At 37.2% G+C, this 16,934-nt stretch overlaps 1 protein-coding gene and 1 long non-coding RNA gene across 12 annotated transcripts in view; one reads left to right on the forward strand and one right to left on the reverse strand.

Moving 5' to 3' along the window:
* LOC111095294 overlaps positions 1 to 8,567 on the reverse strand; it is a 28,738-nt gene extending 20,171 nt beyond the window's left edge. For all 3 annotated transcript variants that reach the window (XR_005353517.1, XR_005353515.1, XR_005353516.1), the window contains exons 1-3: positions 8,342 to 8,567; positions 4,987 to 5,103; positions 101 to 149 (exon numbers count right to left, since the gene is read on the reverse strand). This is a non-coding gene — a long non-coding RNA (uncharacterized LOC111095294). The remainder of the gene's footprint in view (positions 1 to 100; positions 150 to 4,986; positions 5,104 to 8,341) is intronic.
* The window catches only part of EYA4 (EYA transcriptional coactivator and phosphatase 4), a 306,025-nt gene that overhangs the window by 175,676 nt on the left and 113,415 nt on the right, over positions 1 to 16,934 (forward strand). The gene's annotated exons all lie outside the window — the stretch shown is intronic.

Below are 16,934 nucleotides of genomic sequence, written 5' to 3' on the forward strand. Positions count from 1 at the left end.
GACCATTTAAAATATATTTTATGATTTTATAATATATAATGTATTATTATATTAATATATACTGTATAATACATATTAATTGAAAAATATCTTTACTTACTAGAATCTAGGAGGTGGGTTGTCACAGATTAGCTGCTTCTAAAAGTTTCCTAATTTGTAATATAAATAGGTCAAATTAGGCAAATCTATTTCTAATGACTCTTAGTCTTTGTAATATAAAAACAAACAGTCCTTACTTATTAAAATGCAGGATAGAAAGACCTTCAAGATGACTGAGAATCATGTATTGGTTCAAGGTTGCCTGTACATTTTGATCTTGGCTGGTCTCCTCTCCTAACTTCTGGTGTAAAGGACAATCTCCACACCCTAAAAGTATCAGTAACATAGAGACATGCCTATTCTTGGCTTCTCAATTTATTCATAGGTATTAGGTATTGGAGTGCTAAAACTGGCACTTAGTTAATGCAGTAATGGAATGCCAATAGAATAATAATAGGCTAAATATAATTCTGCACAAAAATGATACAATAACTTACTGAACAGTCAATGAATTCAAGAATGCCAAAAAATTATTTATTAAATGCATGTACTGAGGTTCAGTTTTTATCACCTATTAAACACACCAGCACACACACACACACACACACACACACACACACACACAAAATGCCTTTATTATAGACACCGGGCAGCATTTCTTTAGCAGTATACATATATGGCTACATTCTTTTATACTCATTAGGAACCACAAACCTTCCTATATTCTCTTTCTCCCTCTCCCTCTTTCCCTCCCTCCCTTTCCTGTGTGTGTGTGTATGTGAGAGAGAGAGGGAGAGAGAGAGAGAGAAATTGATTCAGACAGATTTAAAGCTTGGGGCTAGATAATTCTATTCTAAACAAATTTAAAGTAAAGAATGAAATACTGCATCAGTATAAAGTGCATGCAAGCTACAGACCCAATACCTTATAAAATGCTGTCTCACTTAGAACCTAAAACTAATATAATTCATTTATTTATCTAGCTTTATAGTGTGTTGGTTTTGGATTGGAAAAGATTAGAATAATTGTAGATGGAAAGTGTTTTTACAGTAGGGAAGTAATTAAATTGGTTGGGGAAACTTTGTAAGGAAAATTCTTAGGGTGACATATATGTATCAGCAAATTCTTTGTCTTGCTTGGCTTTCCTCTTTTGGAAAGAAATGTTTGGGCTGCACATGTGACCTGTAGATTGGGGAAAAGAGACTTTACAGACCTATGTAAGAAAGGTAAAAATGTCTTCTTAGAAATAACATTATATGTATATACTAAAAATCAGGTATTAGGGACTACATTTTCTCAGGCTCATAAAACTGTATTGAACTTGATGTCATATGGGAAGGAATATATTATGCTTCATAAAAAATGGACTTTTTTCCCTCTCCTCTGTGTTGCTAATCATGTAATAGTATTGTTGACCTTTGTTCCTAAAACTAATGTTAACCATAAAATGGATAAGAGAGAAAACAAAAATCTGTATTTTTACATACTTTAACTTACCCTAAAAGTGTCTGTTACTGAATAGACCACCCTAAAACATGAATGGAACTATCATTTTATGTTGATTTTTCCCATATGTTGATGGTGAATTTATTTGTGTAGATTTTTGTCTCCTTTGAGTCTTTACTGAAAATACATGGATCTTGTTTAATTGTACTATAATGAATAGATTCTGGACAAGTGAGGCTTATAGAAATTTCTATAAGTCTCATATTTTAACTTTTCTACTTTCAGTTCTTTCTGATAAGGGGTGAGGAAATAATTTATTTCCTTTTTTACTGCATTCTTGACAAATAACCTATATGCAAATATGCTTGTATGTTAAAATAGCCCCCTGATAACCTGAATTATTTCTTTGGTGGAATTTGGTTTCCCTTCACTTTTTCCCCATTTGGATCACTAACTAGTACAGCATTTTCACCAAAGAGAGATCAGGAACACAAAAAGGAAATAAAACTCAAATCCAGCCATTTTGTTTTCTACTTCTTCTGTTAATTAAGGAGTGAATAGAAATAAACATTTCAGTGAAATTGACTGTGTGAAGTGACTTCTAGGAAATATATCTCTTCTTTTTCTCTCAGCTTGCCCACAATACCAACCACCAGAAGATTATAGTAGGGGAATCTAAGGAAGAGTATGACGATATGGAAGTACTCGTGGTACCTATGAGCTAAGATGATAGTTTTTCCATGTGAAGAGTAGAACAGAATGATTCGGTGGGTAATGGTGAGGGTGTACTCTTGCTCACTTCATAGAATGAGAAATTTGGTTTGCTGAGAAATGGGGTTTCCTGAAATCAGCAAAGCCTTGGTCATGTGCTGTGATTTGCCTTAGTGTATATTGACTTTCTAGTTATCAGGAGAAAGGCAAAATGACTCTCCAGCTTTTAAAGAAGCACTGGAATGAATCTCAGTTTGATAACTAATATTTCAGTGAGACTCAGGAATTTGATCTAGTCAGTGTCTATGTATAAAATCTTTGAAAGGCAACAAATTCATATTATGTAGATAATTATAATTTAACAATGTTATATTTAAGGCATTAAATTGTACATATTTATTTGCTAGTAAAATAATTATTGTAATGTTTCCAGAAATCTGAAATGTTTGTTGGTATAGAATTGCCTGTCAAAAATTTAAATGCTGTGTTTTTTTGTAACCGTGAGAAATGAGGACCACTTTGGGAAAACAGGCATTTGTATTTCACTGTGTCAAATCACAGGCCCACCTAGCCCAATATTCTGTCTCTAAAAGCATCAAAATTCATTACTACCAGGTTGCATGTTTTCAAATTTGCAAATTTCAGTAACATAAATTTCTGGCTGTCTAATCCAGGTTTGCAGCCATTTCTTGGACTTAGTTACATTACTAGCAAATGCTGCAGACTATAGTATTTTGGACTGTAGAACTCAGAAAATTACTAATCACAGCACAAAGTAATTATTAATTTCTTCTAGTTGTTTAAAACTGCCTCTTCCAAGATATAAGATACACTTGCCCTGAAAATGATAGATGATTGATAGATATTCTGAGAGTGTGATTTAATTCTCATGTTTGGGAATTTGAAGAGAAAGAACTCAATCTAGATAGAAAATGGTTTAGTTAACCTGAGTCATACTATAGCTTAATTTCTTTCTTTCCAATTGTGCAAGTATTCTATCTCATTTTAAAAGCCTGACCTCATGAGGATGCCTCTCCAATCTCTTCGTCATTTTGGCTAGCATTTACTGGAAGTTTTCTGAGTCCACTTTGCCTTCTCTGATGTGTGTTGACAGATTCCTACAGGTGTGGAAACAGTTGGGATTCTGCGTAAGAATGAAGAATGTGTTCTGTGTTGCTGTCAATTGTATCCTCAGTATCTGGGATATCTTGACCCTTTGGGTCATGGTAGCATATTGAGCTGATTTCCTCAGATGATTGTCTAAGGTATATCTACTAAATTCCTGACAGCAATTAATGATACTTGAAGATTTAAATAACAATCTCAAAAGTTAGATTATTGTTTTCTATGTGTCTTGTTATACAGGTTTCTGATCAGCCTTTTCCTGTAGTTCATTGGGAACTCCTGCTGATGTATCTTTACTGGTCAGCCCAGCTTAGTGTTATTTCTATACTTGTTCATTTTTTGTGTGTATTTCCTCTCCTCTTTCAACATTAAATGAATAAATGAGAGTAAAATAATACATGTTGAAAGGTCCTTATGGGTTGGTACTCACAGAATAGCTTCTTATTTTATGTTTAAAATTGAATAAGACATCTTAAGCCCATTAGGGAAGAAGGATAGACTGTAGTTAAAGGGAAAAGGGCCTCATCAGTGATATTTAATTCACATATACATGCATGTTTTTAGCTTTTGCTTTGTGTCTTCATATCCATAGGTTTTGTTTTCGATCTTTTTGCTTGCTTCCCATTTCATGTTTTTCACATGTAATTTCTGTTCACAACTTTTTTTTTTTTTAAAGATTTATTTATTTATTTGTTTGAGAGACAGAGAGAGAGCATGCTTGTGGGTGGTGGGGCAGAGGGAGAGGGAGAGAAGCAGATTCTCCACTAAGTGGGGAGCCCGACACAGGCTTCATCTCAGGACCCTGAGATTGTGACCCAAGCAGAAATCAATTGGGACACCTAACCATTGAGCAACCCAGGTGCCCCTTTGTTCACAAGTTTCTATGTGGCCCACAATGCCTAGCATGCTCTGGTCCCTGCTGCTACTCTGGCTTTGGTTTCAGTCAAGCTTTCCCTAGTGACAGGGTCTGCTCTCACAGATGCCACTCTTCTTCCACAGAGGCTGGAATGCTCCTTCCTCGTTTGTGCTACACTCTTCCTCCCGGCTTTGCTCATCAACTTTATTTCATCTCCTCCTTGTAGGATCTCAGTTCTTCCCTGGAAGCCCAGTGACCCAGATCCCCTGTCATACAGCTGTGTGGCCCTGCGTGCTTCTCCTTCAGAGGCACCTTGTTTGATTGTTTCATTCTCTATACTATAAGCTCCACAAGGTGAGGGGTCAGATTGGCTTTTCTCTGGTCCCTGTTGTATCATTAGTATACAGTACAGTGCTCTGCACATACCAGGTCCTCAGTACATATCTGTTTAGTGAATAGTAACTTCCAGATACACAAATCTAGTGTGTAATCTCTCCTGGAACATTTCTTGTAACCACAACTCCAGAATACATTTTTATTAGGGATTTTGCTTTGCCATGTCAAACTCCTCTTGTAAAAAAATTAATATGGTTACACTCCCTACCCCAGGATCTTTTCTTTCCAGTGATAATTCTCTCAGCTGTCTCTTGCCTCAGGACTCTAGAGTAATCTCTGACCTCTTTCTCTCTTTCCTTTCCCAAGTCCTTTTGGTCATCAAGTTGTATTTAATTTTCCTCAACTATGTTTGGAATCTCTTTATCTGGCCCTTCCCACTGCCACTGTGAAAGTTCAAGCTGTCTTCACCTTACCTCAGAATTAATACAGCAAATTTCCATGTGGCCCTCTTGGTTCCTGTGGGCCTTGCCATTTTCTGCCAGACTTTCTCAAGTGAGCTTTCCTAATGGCATTTCCCATATGGGGTTGCCCTGTTCATTGATCAGAAAGACAGCATTTAGTAGACATTTAGGGTGTATGCGGAAGTATGAACAAATAATCTTAAAAACAGAATTGTGTGCAGAAGGTAAAAATAAAGACCTACGGTTTTTACCTAGTTGCTGTCTGAAGCAAGAAGCCAGGGACTGTTTGAACCACCTGTTGTCTACTGCCCTGTTGGCCTTGATTCTGATCTGTTAGATATTCATTTAGTCCTATTTTACAGTCTTCCTTTATTTGCAAAGTAACATAAGAATACATGACTCTTCAATGGGTCTCAGAAAGTACATTCCAGACAAAAATATGCCAGTGACATATGTACTTTGATTTTCATTTTTCCCTTCTCCTGTCCTTGTTTTCCTGTATAGACCTTAGAATCAAATAAGATATTTGTGTACTGTGTGGCTTCCTGAAAGCATCCATTTTAGGGCATTACTTGCTTGGTATTTCTACAGATGAACTCATTTCATTAGAGGGTGATAGGAAAACACCCGCAGAGTGCAGCTTGAACCCTGACCACTATGAAGCTGAAGTGTTCAAGAAGAGGTGCACGGAAGGCTTAGGGCTATGGCTGAATGTCAAAGAATAGATAAGACTTAAAGAAATGGGGAAAAGAGAGCCCCAGTGAGGTACAAGAAAGGACTAGAAATTGAAACTGATGGGGATTTTCTTATAGATGGTGAGTAGTCCCACTTGATTCATGTGGGGAAATGGTTAATGAGACTACAAAATAGGTAAATTAGCACTGAATGCTGCCAGCTTATATTCCTAGTGTTTTTTGTTAGGACTCATTGGTTTAGCTACCACTGTGAGGCAGTTTAAGCAGTAAAGAGGAGTTTGGGTTATTTATTTTTTGTCACTTTGTTCCGATGTTAAATAAGGATGTGATATTATAGGGAACCTGAGAAGAGAGGGTTTGCTGGACTTGTAAGATGTGCGAGCAGGGACTGACTGCCTTCCTGGTCATTTCTTGTTCACCCAGGTCCTGGCTGCTTAGCCACTTCCTGTCTTTTCTCTTGATGAGGATTGGCTGATTGGTCTTATTTCCTCTCAAGGTCTCACAGTAAGGGGAAAATGCCCATTGACTCTACTCCTGATATTATAATTTTTACCTCTGTAGGTAAAATCTCTAGATGAGAATCTGTCTCTTTTTCTTTATCTCAGCTCCAAATTTCCAGGGAAGGGAGTGGCATCAAAGGGACAGGTTCACAAAACAGAAACTTGGCTTTCAGGAGCCACCTCTGGGAGCATAGGAAGCAGTGATGAGAAGAGCTTCCAAGAAAAGACTGCTGAGCAGATAGATACCCAACAAGTGCTCTCTACTTTCTACCTCTGCCCAGGCCTGTCTTTCCCCAAGTTCTTCATTTCATATAACCCAGCTTTTCATCTACTCTCCTTCCCTATGACTCAGTGGTTATGACTTTCACTCTTATGGAGACTTGAAGCTTGATTTCACAGGTCAGACATCTATACACTGAAATCAGCAAAGAAGAGATTGCACGAGAGAGCTTGAGGCCTAGTGGCAGCTGTACTTCCAAAGGAGGAGGCACTCCACTCACGTCTTGCTGGAGACCCTTCTTGCAACGTTTGCTCCTCCTGTCCCTGACCCCAGACTGACCAGTTGCTATTCAGTGGGTCCAGTCCTTTTCTGCTCTGAAATGCCATTGCAAATGTAAATGACTTTCTCCACTTCCTCCAGTTGTTACATGATTGTCTGATGAATGCACTTCATTATAGCAGTTTAAATTATTTCTCTCTCTCTGAAGGTAATTTTGCCAAAATGAGTATATAGGTTTGGACTTATGGGAGTTTTTTCCTTTAAAAAAATTGTCAAACGCATTCAAAGAAATACAGTCCGTGACCAATAACCTAGAGTTCAAATTGGAAATTTTGGCAGCCCATCTTTACAAGTATTGGGAAATTACGGATGCATTGCTAATTAGGTAATAACATGATTATATTGTACTTGTGGTGACAGAGTAGCCATGGCACAGGTGCCTGGAGGCAGGAAAGCCAGCTATGAGACTTACTTAAAAGGTCTGAAAGACACTGAGCAAATTGGAATTATTCTGAGGTGACATTATACACTATTTTTTTCATGATTTAATCACATTTTCCAAATTTTCTACGTCATGTATTATTTACATTAAGAACCAATAAACATATTATAAAGCATGAAATAATAGATTCAGCTTAAAATAGGCATGGTGGCAGCAGGAGGGATCTGCCTTTTTCCTGACAGCTTGCATTATTCTCAAAAGATGAGAGAGCACTTGATTTCCCCCCATGTATTAGTGATGAATCCCTGAGAATGGCTGTGGTCCTGGTCAGCCACTCTTACAGTAAACTGAGTTCCTCTGAAGTCTTTATGGTTAATAATATGAAACAGTCTTTCTAGAGACTGTTAGCTGCTTTTAATTAATTTGGTCAGAGAAACAGATCACATAAAGAAGCATTTGTTTAGTGACTTTTATCCAGAGGACCTAAGGAACTAAGACAAGGTTCTACTTTGCATCAGAGTAATCAGAATTATTATGGTTGGAGGCAGTGAGGGTCTCTGAGTTTATACCATGTTGGATGATGATCTGCTTAGGAGTTACTGAACTATACAAATCCTAATGGTTATTCTGGACTTGGGGTATCTTTAATGCAAAGTTTCTAGACTATTGAGTAGAAAATAGAAACTTTTGGAGGGCCCTCTGCATGTTGGGCCAACCTAAGGTGGGAAGAAACAAAATTTTACAGTTTTCTTCTTGGTAGTTCACTTAGAGGGACACTAATTCTTGCCCTTAAAGTGACTATTTATGAGCATCTTCTGTGTCAAGCACAAGTCTGGGTCCTTGAGATACTTCAGTGAACAACAGGAACATACATGATGACTTATTTTAGAAGATAATAAATGCTAGGGAACAAAACAGTCTGCAGAGTATTGGGAAAGAGTAGGTTCTAATTTTAAGTTGGGTAATATTTAAGTAAAGACTTGAAGGAGCTGGTAGTAAACCAAGAGTAGGGCTGGGGAACTGCATTCTCGCGCGGATGAGCCACTGCCCAGCCCTTCAGGGGAAACCTGCCCTGCGTGTTCAGGCAACAGCGAGGAGGCTCAAAGGGAGTGAGTCCAGAGTTTCAAATTTAAAGTAGCAAGATTCTAGAAAAAGCTGCTACGTCTGTTATTTACTATATTTTGAAAGTTTACTTAGAATTTTAATCCATTGGAAATAATTTTTTCCTGACCTGTGGGCAGTAATCTCTGACACGCTACTCATCCATCACTGCGGCAGGATGGGCTTGATTCCCTGCCACACCACACACAACCTCTACGACCAGGGCTCTGTCCTGATTACAGGACTTCAAGCTGCTTCACCATCAGGCCTCAAAAGCCTGAAGGCTTTTTTTTAAAGTAATACTCTTAACATTTTAGCTATATATACACGGATGAGGGCTTAGATTTCAAAAATTTGATTCATAAAGACAAAAGATTCTGCCCATTATCTCACAGTTAATCATCACATCTCTGTTGTCTTAGCAACCTACACAGTGTTCTCATTTGCTTTTCAATAAGCCAATGGATGAATGGGTTCTTTGTTCATGTGTTTTATAAATTTCTATCACCTGATACTTGATGTCTTTCTTGGCATGTTACTGTACTAAAGAACTGCCTTTTTATTCTTAAGATTCACGTAACTAAAATTACACTTTACTTTTCCTAAAAATCTAAATTTCAAATGAGAAAATATGCAACCTACGAGTAATTGGACAAAATATATATGAGATTATATTGTAAAAATGATTTCATTTTAATTATAATTAATTTCCAAGACTCAGTGAACTTGGCAAACTGAGTTATCTGACAGACTTCACTTACACAGGCGTATTTGTGAACCATAGGGAAAGAAATAGACCCTACGACAAATCTAGGTGTCATGTAGTCAATTCTCCCAAACTCATAGGCTTGCGTTTCTCAAGTGCTATCTGAGAGCATATTTGCTCTTACATAATTCTAAAGTTTTCAAGTTCACAGCTAGTTAAGGTAGATGTGGGCATTGCTTACATGGCAGAGTGGGCAAATGTGGTGGGTTGCCTGAGTTCAAATTCCAAGTGTTTGACCTTGAGCAAACTGCTTTATTTCTCTGTGCCTCAGATTGTCTCATCTGTAAAGTGGGGACAATGCCATATTGTCCCATTAGGTATATTACCGCTATATTATTGACAAATGACAGTCAAACAATAAAAGGAGACAAAAACAAACATAAATATAAGAATGCAAAATGCTGAGTCATGCTGTCTGTTTAGGTATTAATACTAGAAGCTTTGTATTCTTTAGTAATTCCAGAGGGCATTTGTATGCCTTAGTACTGTATAATCATTCTCACCTTGACTCTCTAAGGAAAATTTATGTTTAACATCATAACACATTGTGGAATTATTTCTGCAGAAAAGGTTCCATATTGAATGTGCCATTGCTTAAAATGGTGCACTTCTCAGCCACCAGATGATTTGACTAAACTCTAATGGCCATTTCTTGAAGGTTCTAGATAGCTGAAGTTTTTTTGAATATTTGGAGAAGTATTTCTTTTTCACATTAATAGGAACAAATCAATGTCCAGATTGTTAAGGGATTTTTTTTTTCAATCCAGTTCAAATACCTAGTGTAGTGCCTGTCACATAGTAGGAAAGGAGTAAATATTTATCATATAGATGAATGAATGAACAAACAGCTAAGTTATTACACTTCTTATATGAAAGTTCTTTTTTTAAAAGATTTTATTTATTTATTCATGAGAGACACATACACGCATAGAGAGGCAGAGACACAGGCAGAGGGAAAAGCAGGCTCCATGCAGGGATCCCGATGTGGGACTTGATCTTGGGACTCTAGGATCATACCCTCAGCTGAAGGCAGATGCTCAACCACTGAGCCACCCAAGCATCCCTATATGAAAGGTTCTTTATGTCTGGACCTACATTATTCTCCTTATGGTATGTCACATGATAACTAAGGTGGCTCAAATATCATTTGTAAATAAGATCAAATCTGAGAGGGGCCTCTAAGCTTTCTGTAGCAAGTTAGGGGGACTCTGTATGCTAGTGTGGCCCAAGTACAGTCCCAATTTACATCCTCTGTTCCAGTATCCCCTCTGGAGCTGGTTAGAGATACCCTACTTCCAAGAAAATCCTAGTTTGCATGCTAAATTTTACAGTTAAACTAACTAAATGCTCATGCCCTTACCAGACTTCCTAGGGGAGAAATGTAACAATCACTCTCTCTTTTCCCATACCTCCCTCCTTTTCTGTTTTCCTTCACTCTGTCTTCCCCTCTTTCTTAGTATGGTTTTTATTAGGGTCATTGCACTTTTGTCTTTAAAGCAACACAATATGTGAAAATTCTTCTTGAAACAAAAAGAAACTGAGGAATAATCATTCTGTTTTTATAGGTTTGATTTAAATAAGGAGCTCCTTTATTGCATTCTGTCATGTGATCAATTGGTAGAAATACTAGGCCTCTCAAAAGTAATACTAACTTTTCAAGACTGCACACGGTCTTGCTACATGAGGTGATGTGATCCTTCATGATTTATCTCTCCTATGTGGCCCATTCTCTCATTTTCTATTATTCTTCTGTTGGAAGATCCAGAGTTCCAACTAATGGGGATGTTAGATATCATGCTAGTGCCTAGGAGAAAGATGATGAATGTGGTTTGGCAGAATGTCGAGGCGGCTGCACCACACCCCGCAGGCAGCAGCTGTCACAGTGAAGGCTGCTGGTTTTAGAAGGGAGCATGGTGTCTGACACTGAGTGGGAGACAAAACAGGCCACTGTAGCTCACACGCTGACTTGACATATTCTTAAACATAATGTTACATATGTGCTCCTGGGGTAGTAATTATCCTAGGTTTTCTTGTAAAGAGAAGTGCTAATAGTAACTATGGTGGAGAGGAAACATGAGGTGCGTGTGTACCATATGACTGGAAGTGTGGGTGACCCACCAGTGTTTCTTTCAAGGAAGATTTGGAAGAGTCCATTTTTTGTTTTACAGAACTGCCTAACACACTGCGGGACTGTCTTAACCTGACTTCTTCCAAATCTAAGTAGCGGCCCCAGTTGAAGTGAGAACCCCAAACTCCCTGGCATGGTTTCAGACATTCCCCAAATACCCAGTGGATGCTTGATTATGGTCAGAGGAGGCTGCTGGATATGCTAAAAGATTATATGTCTCGTGGACCAAGAGAAGTTTAAGAAAGACAAGGCTTAGAAAATGATGCTAGTGAAGCCAGCCTTCCTAGGGACCAGAATGAGTCACTCAACTTTGCTGGAAAAAGTGCTCTCCTCTATAGCCTCTGACAGTTAACCCCAGAATGGCTCTTACAGACACCTGACATTGGAACAAGGGCATCCATGTGAGAGTAGAGACAGCAAAGCACAACCCATCAATACCTTAGAAAAACAACTCAAGGTCAGTATCTCAATAACATCACTTGAGTGTTTAGTTTATGCTGCTTAGACAGAGTCAATAATCTCTACATCCACATTTCAAGGAACATTCCTGACAATGGAGGGTGAGCAGTGTGAGGTGTCAGAATTATTTCCAAAATTCTTATGTGTTCAGTGCCTTTTTACTCTTCCCATTCATTTCCAATCTACCCATTGCATTCCATTGAACAAATTATTGATGTTAAGGCATATGTATTTTTATAAAATTGAATTTTACTTTATGGAGAAGTTTTTTTTCCTTCATACAATGGAAATTAGTGATCATTGAGGAATCTTAGAAATGATTTGCTTTTAAATTTCAATGTCTATTTCTTGATTTGTCATTTGTCATTACTTTAAATAGTAATTGGAGTCTTTAGACTTATTTTGCTTATGTAGATGATATGGTCCCAAATTTCTCACCCTGCATACTTTTGTGTGTCCTTACCCCTATGGTCATGCATTTAGATCCATTTAATTAGAGCAGCTAGGTGGCTGTTAAATGAAATGAGGGAAAAAAAGAGAGGATGGTGCAAAATGTAGGTCTTGTCTTCAGGTTAAGAATCAGATGAATAGAAAAGGAGTGCCTGTTTCCCATCTTTGTAATTCCAGGAGTGACCAAACTGGTTTTACAAACCTTGTGAATTGATTCTGTGTGTGTATGGTAAGGGTGAAGAGGTTGTTGAGATTAATTTATTTGGGGTATTTTGACTTTTTTACTTTCTAAATAGTTTTACTACTGTTCTTAAGGGAACAGAAATTTTATGCAATAGACTTTCATTAAATTGATTTTGATATCCAAATTGAAGCTGGATCAGTTGGTTGAACTCTTTCTGAGCAAGTGTTAGAACAGGTTACTATTTCTTTATATATAGGGAATCTGATTTATTCAGCTGCTACTTTTTTTCTTCACGTACTTTTACCCAGTTGGCCTTTCTTTTGATATTGTCAGTAGTAAGAGTTAGAACTTCTCAGGCTGACATGTGTTTCTTATTTCAAAGTTCTGTCCTAAAACTGCTCCTTTTGCATGCATTCTTTAGAAGGTTTGTTCAAAAACTTTGGGAAGATTCTAAATCAGTAGAGTCCAGAATTTCACTAAAACTGAGGACATTTTGGGGGAATAAATTGTTCACACTGTAGAATGAGAAAGGTCAGTTTCCCGAAGAAAGTTTTGATATGGCTTCTTTGAAAAATAAGGAGGAAAAGAGCCAATTTGCAGTTTAAAATCATATTTTGTAAAATCTTGTCCCCAATTGCAATGGGTAAAATGCACACAAAGATAAGAAACCTGCACAGGGTTCCTTTAGCTGATATGATTGTTATATGATACAGAAGGGTTGGATTCACAAAGCACATAGATGATAGTTAAGTAAGTCTAAGGTAGAACACAACCAACTACATGGTTATTTATCTTTTGGCTACAGTGTGCCTTCCAAAGTCTGTAGTCTTTTGCTTTTCTTTTTAGAATAGTGCCAACTTTAGAGCAGTGCCATACCAGGTTATGCTAAATCCAGGTCAGTATCCAAGGAAATCTGTTCAGTTTGCTAGTGGATTTTCTGGGCAAATTGATACATGCTCAATTCTTTACAGTGTCAGACCACACATATAATGTTATAATTTATTTTTTATGATTGTAATTTGGAACAAATATAAATTATTTCTAATGAAGCAGTAGGGACAGAAGGAAATTACTTTTGTTAAACTAGTATTTCAGTATATTTTTCTCCCTCTTTCAAGTGGACGATAACTACGAGAAACTAATATTCAATATTATTCATTATCTGGTTAGTTCACCACATCAAGATGTTGGTGTGTGGTGCAGAAAGGTGGGGGAGATTAGGGAGTTAAAAACAGGTTGATCTAAGCTGTTGAGAAAAAATGTCAAATGAGGCCACTTATGTTTTAAATCAAGAATATGTTTTCAGTGAAAATATTTTCTAATGATTCACAGGAGAATGTTGTCAACTTTGACTACATCTGCTGAAAATCAAAATATAAATAGTTATATAGCATAGAATTCTGGCAGGAGTCTATGCTGTGACATGAAACAAAGTTCCCATTAAATGGCAATACTTTTGTATTTTTCTGGCTTTAAAAGTAGTTTCCTGACTTTAAAAAATGTTAACAGAATTTTTTTCTCCTCCACATTACATGGATAAATTGGCAACATGCCTGTGTGATTTCCAGAGTAGGTTTCTTAAAATAATTTTGATGGGAAGATAATTGTTTTAACATCAGTATATAAAGCTCCACTATAATTTAAAGGAATTAAGTAAGAGAAAATAATAAGAGGAGGTTTTGTATCATTACTGGGAAACATGGAAGGAATAATTAAGCAGTTGGATCTAAAAATATGGACTAGTATTTCCAAATTTCATAATATTCATCAGATTCCTTGCCTTATTCTGACATTGCTTTTTATGTTTTTGAAATTACACATCATAATAGCAGCATATTACCTACTCATTTCTAAGTTTTTTTGTGCTTCTGTATTCTCTAAAAGTTTTATATAAGTGGCTCCTGGGTGGCTCAGTTGGTTGAGCATCTGCCTTCAGCTCAGGTTATGATACCAGGGTCCCAGGGCCCATCGGGCTCCCTGCTCAGCGGGAAGCCTGCTTTTCCCTCTCCCTCTGCCATTCCCCCAGCTTGTGCTTTCTGATCTCTTTTTCTGTCAAATAAAATCTTAAAAAAGAAAGTTTCATATAAAAATGAAGCATATCTAATCTATATTATGTATAAAACAACATCATTACTAAAATGATGCAGATACTGGTTAGACAATTCCATGCAAGCGCCTTGCATAAACATTCTGTGTTAATATAAGGATTTTTAATTACCAAAATCCATGAAAATACAGTCTGCACCCTGAACGTCATGTTGAAAGCTCTATCACAGTTAAGTCATGGATGATAGTACAAAGTATTTGTTACCCTACCTTCTAACAGTGCTATTTTTAAAATACCCTGGAGATGTTCTAAATTGCGATTTGGGTTCAAACCCACTTCAGATCACATCTGCCCATTTTATGTTAAATTATAGACTTTATCTTACTTAGTGGGCATACATTCTAATCACTTCTAACCTCTATGTAAGAATGCAGTGGTTCATATGGTCAGTTTTGGTTTTTGGATCACACTGAGAGGGTTATAACTGGAGTTCTCTTACTTTGTTCTAACACTCTCTTCTTAGAAAGTAATATCAAACAGTCGACAGACTCTAGACACAAAAAGATCTGAGTTCACATATAATTCCCTTACTTACTAACCTCTAAGTTTCGTAGCCTCTTTACCCCAGAGAATTGGTGCCTTCCTCTTGTGTTGTCATTAAGCCTAAATTAGATGATAGTATGTTCAATGTTTGACACAGAGTAAACATTCCACGAGAGGTGGCTGTTATCTTCTCAGTGTACACAACTGGCCCTGGGGATGTGTGACTTGACCTGATTGCAGCGTGGCAGCAGAATCCAGGACTCAGCCTTCCTAGGAATAAGCAGCTTGAACAGAGGGTCTTTTCCAGCATGCCTCACTCTATTATCAGAAACCTGAAGTTTTAGCAGATACGAAAATGATGCCAGGCAGCCACAGTGCCATGGTATGTGTGTGGGGTGGGAACGGCAAGGACTGAACTGCTTTTTCTGACCTTTGAGAAGTAATCACAGTGAAGTAAGGGAAGGAGAGGGAAGATCTTGGAGCCACCATGTTACGACCAACCATCTCTACTGGCTATGAGAAGATCTTCCTTTACCCACCTGTTGCAAAATTTCTACCAAAGACATGTTTTTTGTTTTTTTTTTTTTTTTCAAAATTATCCATATAAGTCTTGGGAGTGGGAGGAATATATTCTTGGGAGAGAGGATTTACATATGGGCATGTACACACACATACACAGGAACATGCACACACGTATATCTTGTTTATACTATTGTGTATTTGTGTGTCTAACATGCACACCTTCCACAGATTGCATTATGATGCAGAAAGATATCTAATGACCGTTCTTAAAACTTCTCCAAAAATATCTTATTAGGGAAAAGTACTTTGGTATATCTGTTAAACTGTTGAGTGGCAGGCTCTTCTTATGTTGTCCTTATTAAATTAGTTACTCATTAGTTAGTAATACCTCTCTGAATATAGCACTTGCCTTTTTTATTCTTTTCAGATTTCTAAAAATGTACCATTCATAAAATAACACAGTATTATGAAAACATTCCAAAGTGGGAATCTACTTAAGTATCTGGAAACTTAAAGTGAAACTAGTTATCAACACAAATGTCAAAATGTGTACTGAAATGGTTTAGTCCATTTTTCCCTTTGCAAATTCATTTTGATGAAGCATTTTGGTGGAAATTTTTAACCATAATTAGGAATCAGATGCTTGCCTCTTTGGTCTCATGATTCAGGGATCAGTGCAATATAAAGATGCCAGCAAGGCATGCCTAGTAGGAGATGTTGCTTCTTTTTAGTCCCTTATGTAAAAATTCTGAGCCATTGCTCAGTACAGTATTTATATATTAGCTCAGTCAATAATAATTAGGATTATGTTAGAATTCAAAACCAGAATAATAGAATGAGTCCATTTGAAAGTATAACAAAATATCATGTTTATAGAGAAATAAGAGAGAGGGTAGCAAGTGACGGGGTCAATGGAATTAGGGAGAATGGGTTGTAGAACTGTTAATTATTTGATACCATTATTAATTGTGAAACTTCTACTACAAATAAATACCTTCTACTGTGTGCTTGAGAAATGGCATTGTGCAGTGGTGAAGCACCTGGGCCCTGGAGACAGACAAACAAAGACCATGGCCTCTGCTTCACCACCTCGGCCTTTCTCTTAACCTCCAGGTGGGTGTCTCTGTTTTGGCACTTCTGTCCTGGGGATCCTGACAGTGCCTGCCATCCAGAGTTGTCATGGGGCTTATATTCATGAAACGAAAGGACTTAGAACAGCACCAGGTGTATTTTTTTTTTGTTTCTGTTGCTATTTTTTATGACTTTTATTTCTGTGCTTATGTGTTTGAGTAACAGGAAGCACTAATAGTATATAGAGTAAATAGCAAAAACAAATAAAAACGTGTTAGGTTAAATAATAATTGGTGTGGTTTTGGTGCACCTGAAAATAAACAGGATTCTGGGTCTCTGGACACAGAAAAGGACAAAAAAGGGTCCTTTCAGACTCTCTTCATTTGTTTATACAGAAAAACAGAAATTGACCTGATGGACAGTGAAAACTATGACATAGCTGACTGCCTTATTTTAGTGATATTTTCTACAGGCTTTAACTTTCAGGCTTTTAACTTTTTCAGATTTAAAGTGAGGTTTGCCAAAAAAGATGGCATTGTTGAGAAACATAAAG

This window comes from Canis lupus, chromosome 1 (assembly GCF_011100685.1).
Source record: "Canis lupus familiaris isolate Mischka breed German Shepherd chromosome 1, alternate assembly UU_Cfam_GSD_1.0, whole genome shotgun sequence".
NCBI classification, from domain to species: Eukaryota; Metazoa; Chordata; class Mammalia; order Carnivora; family Canidae; genus Canis; species Canis lupus.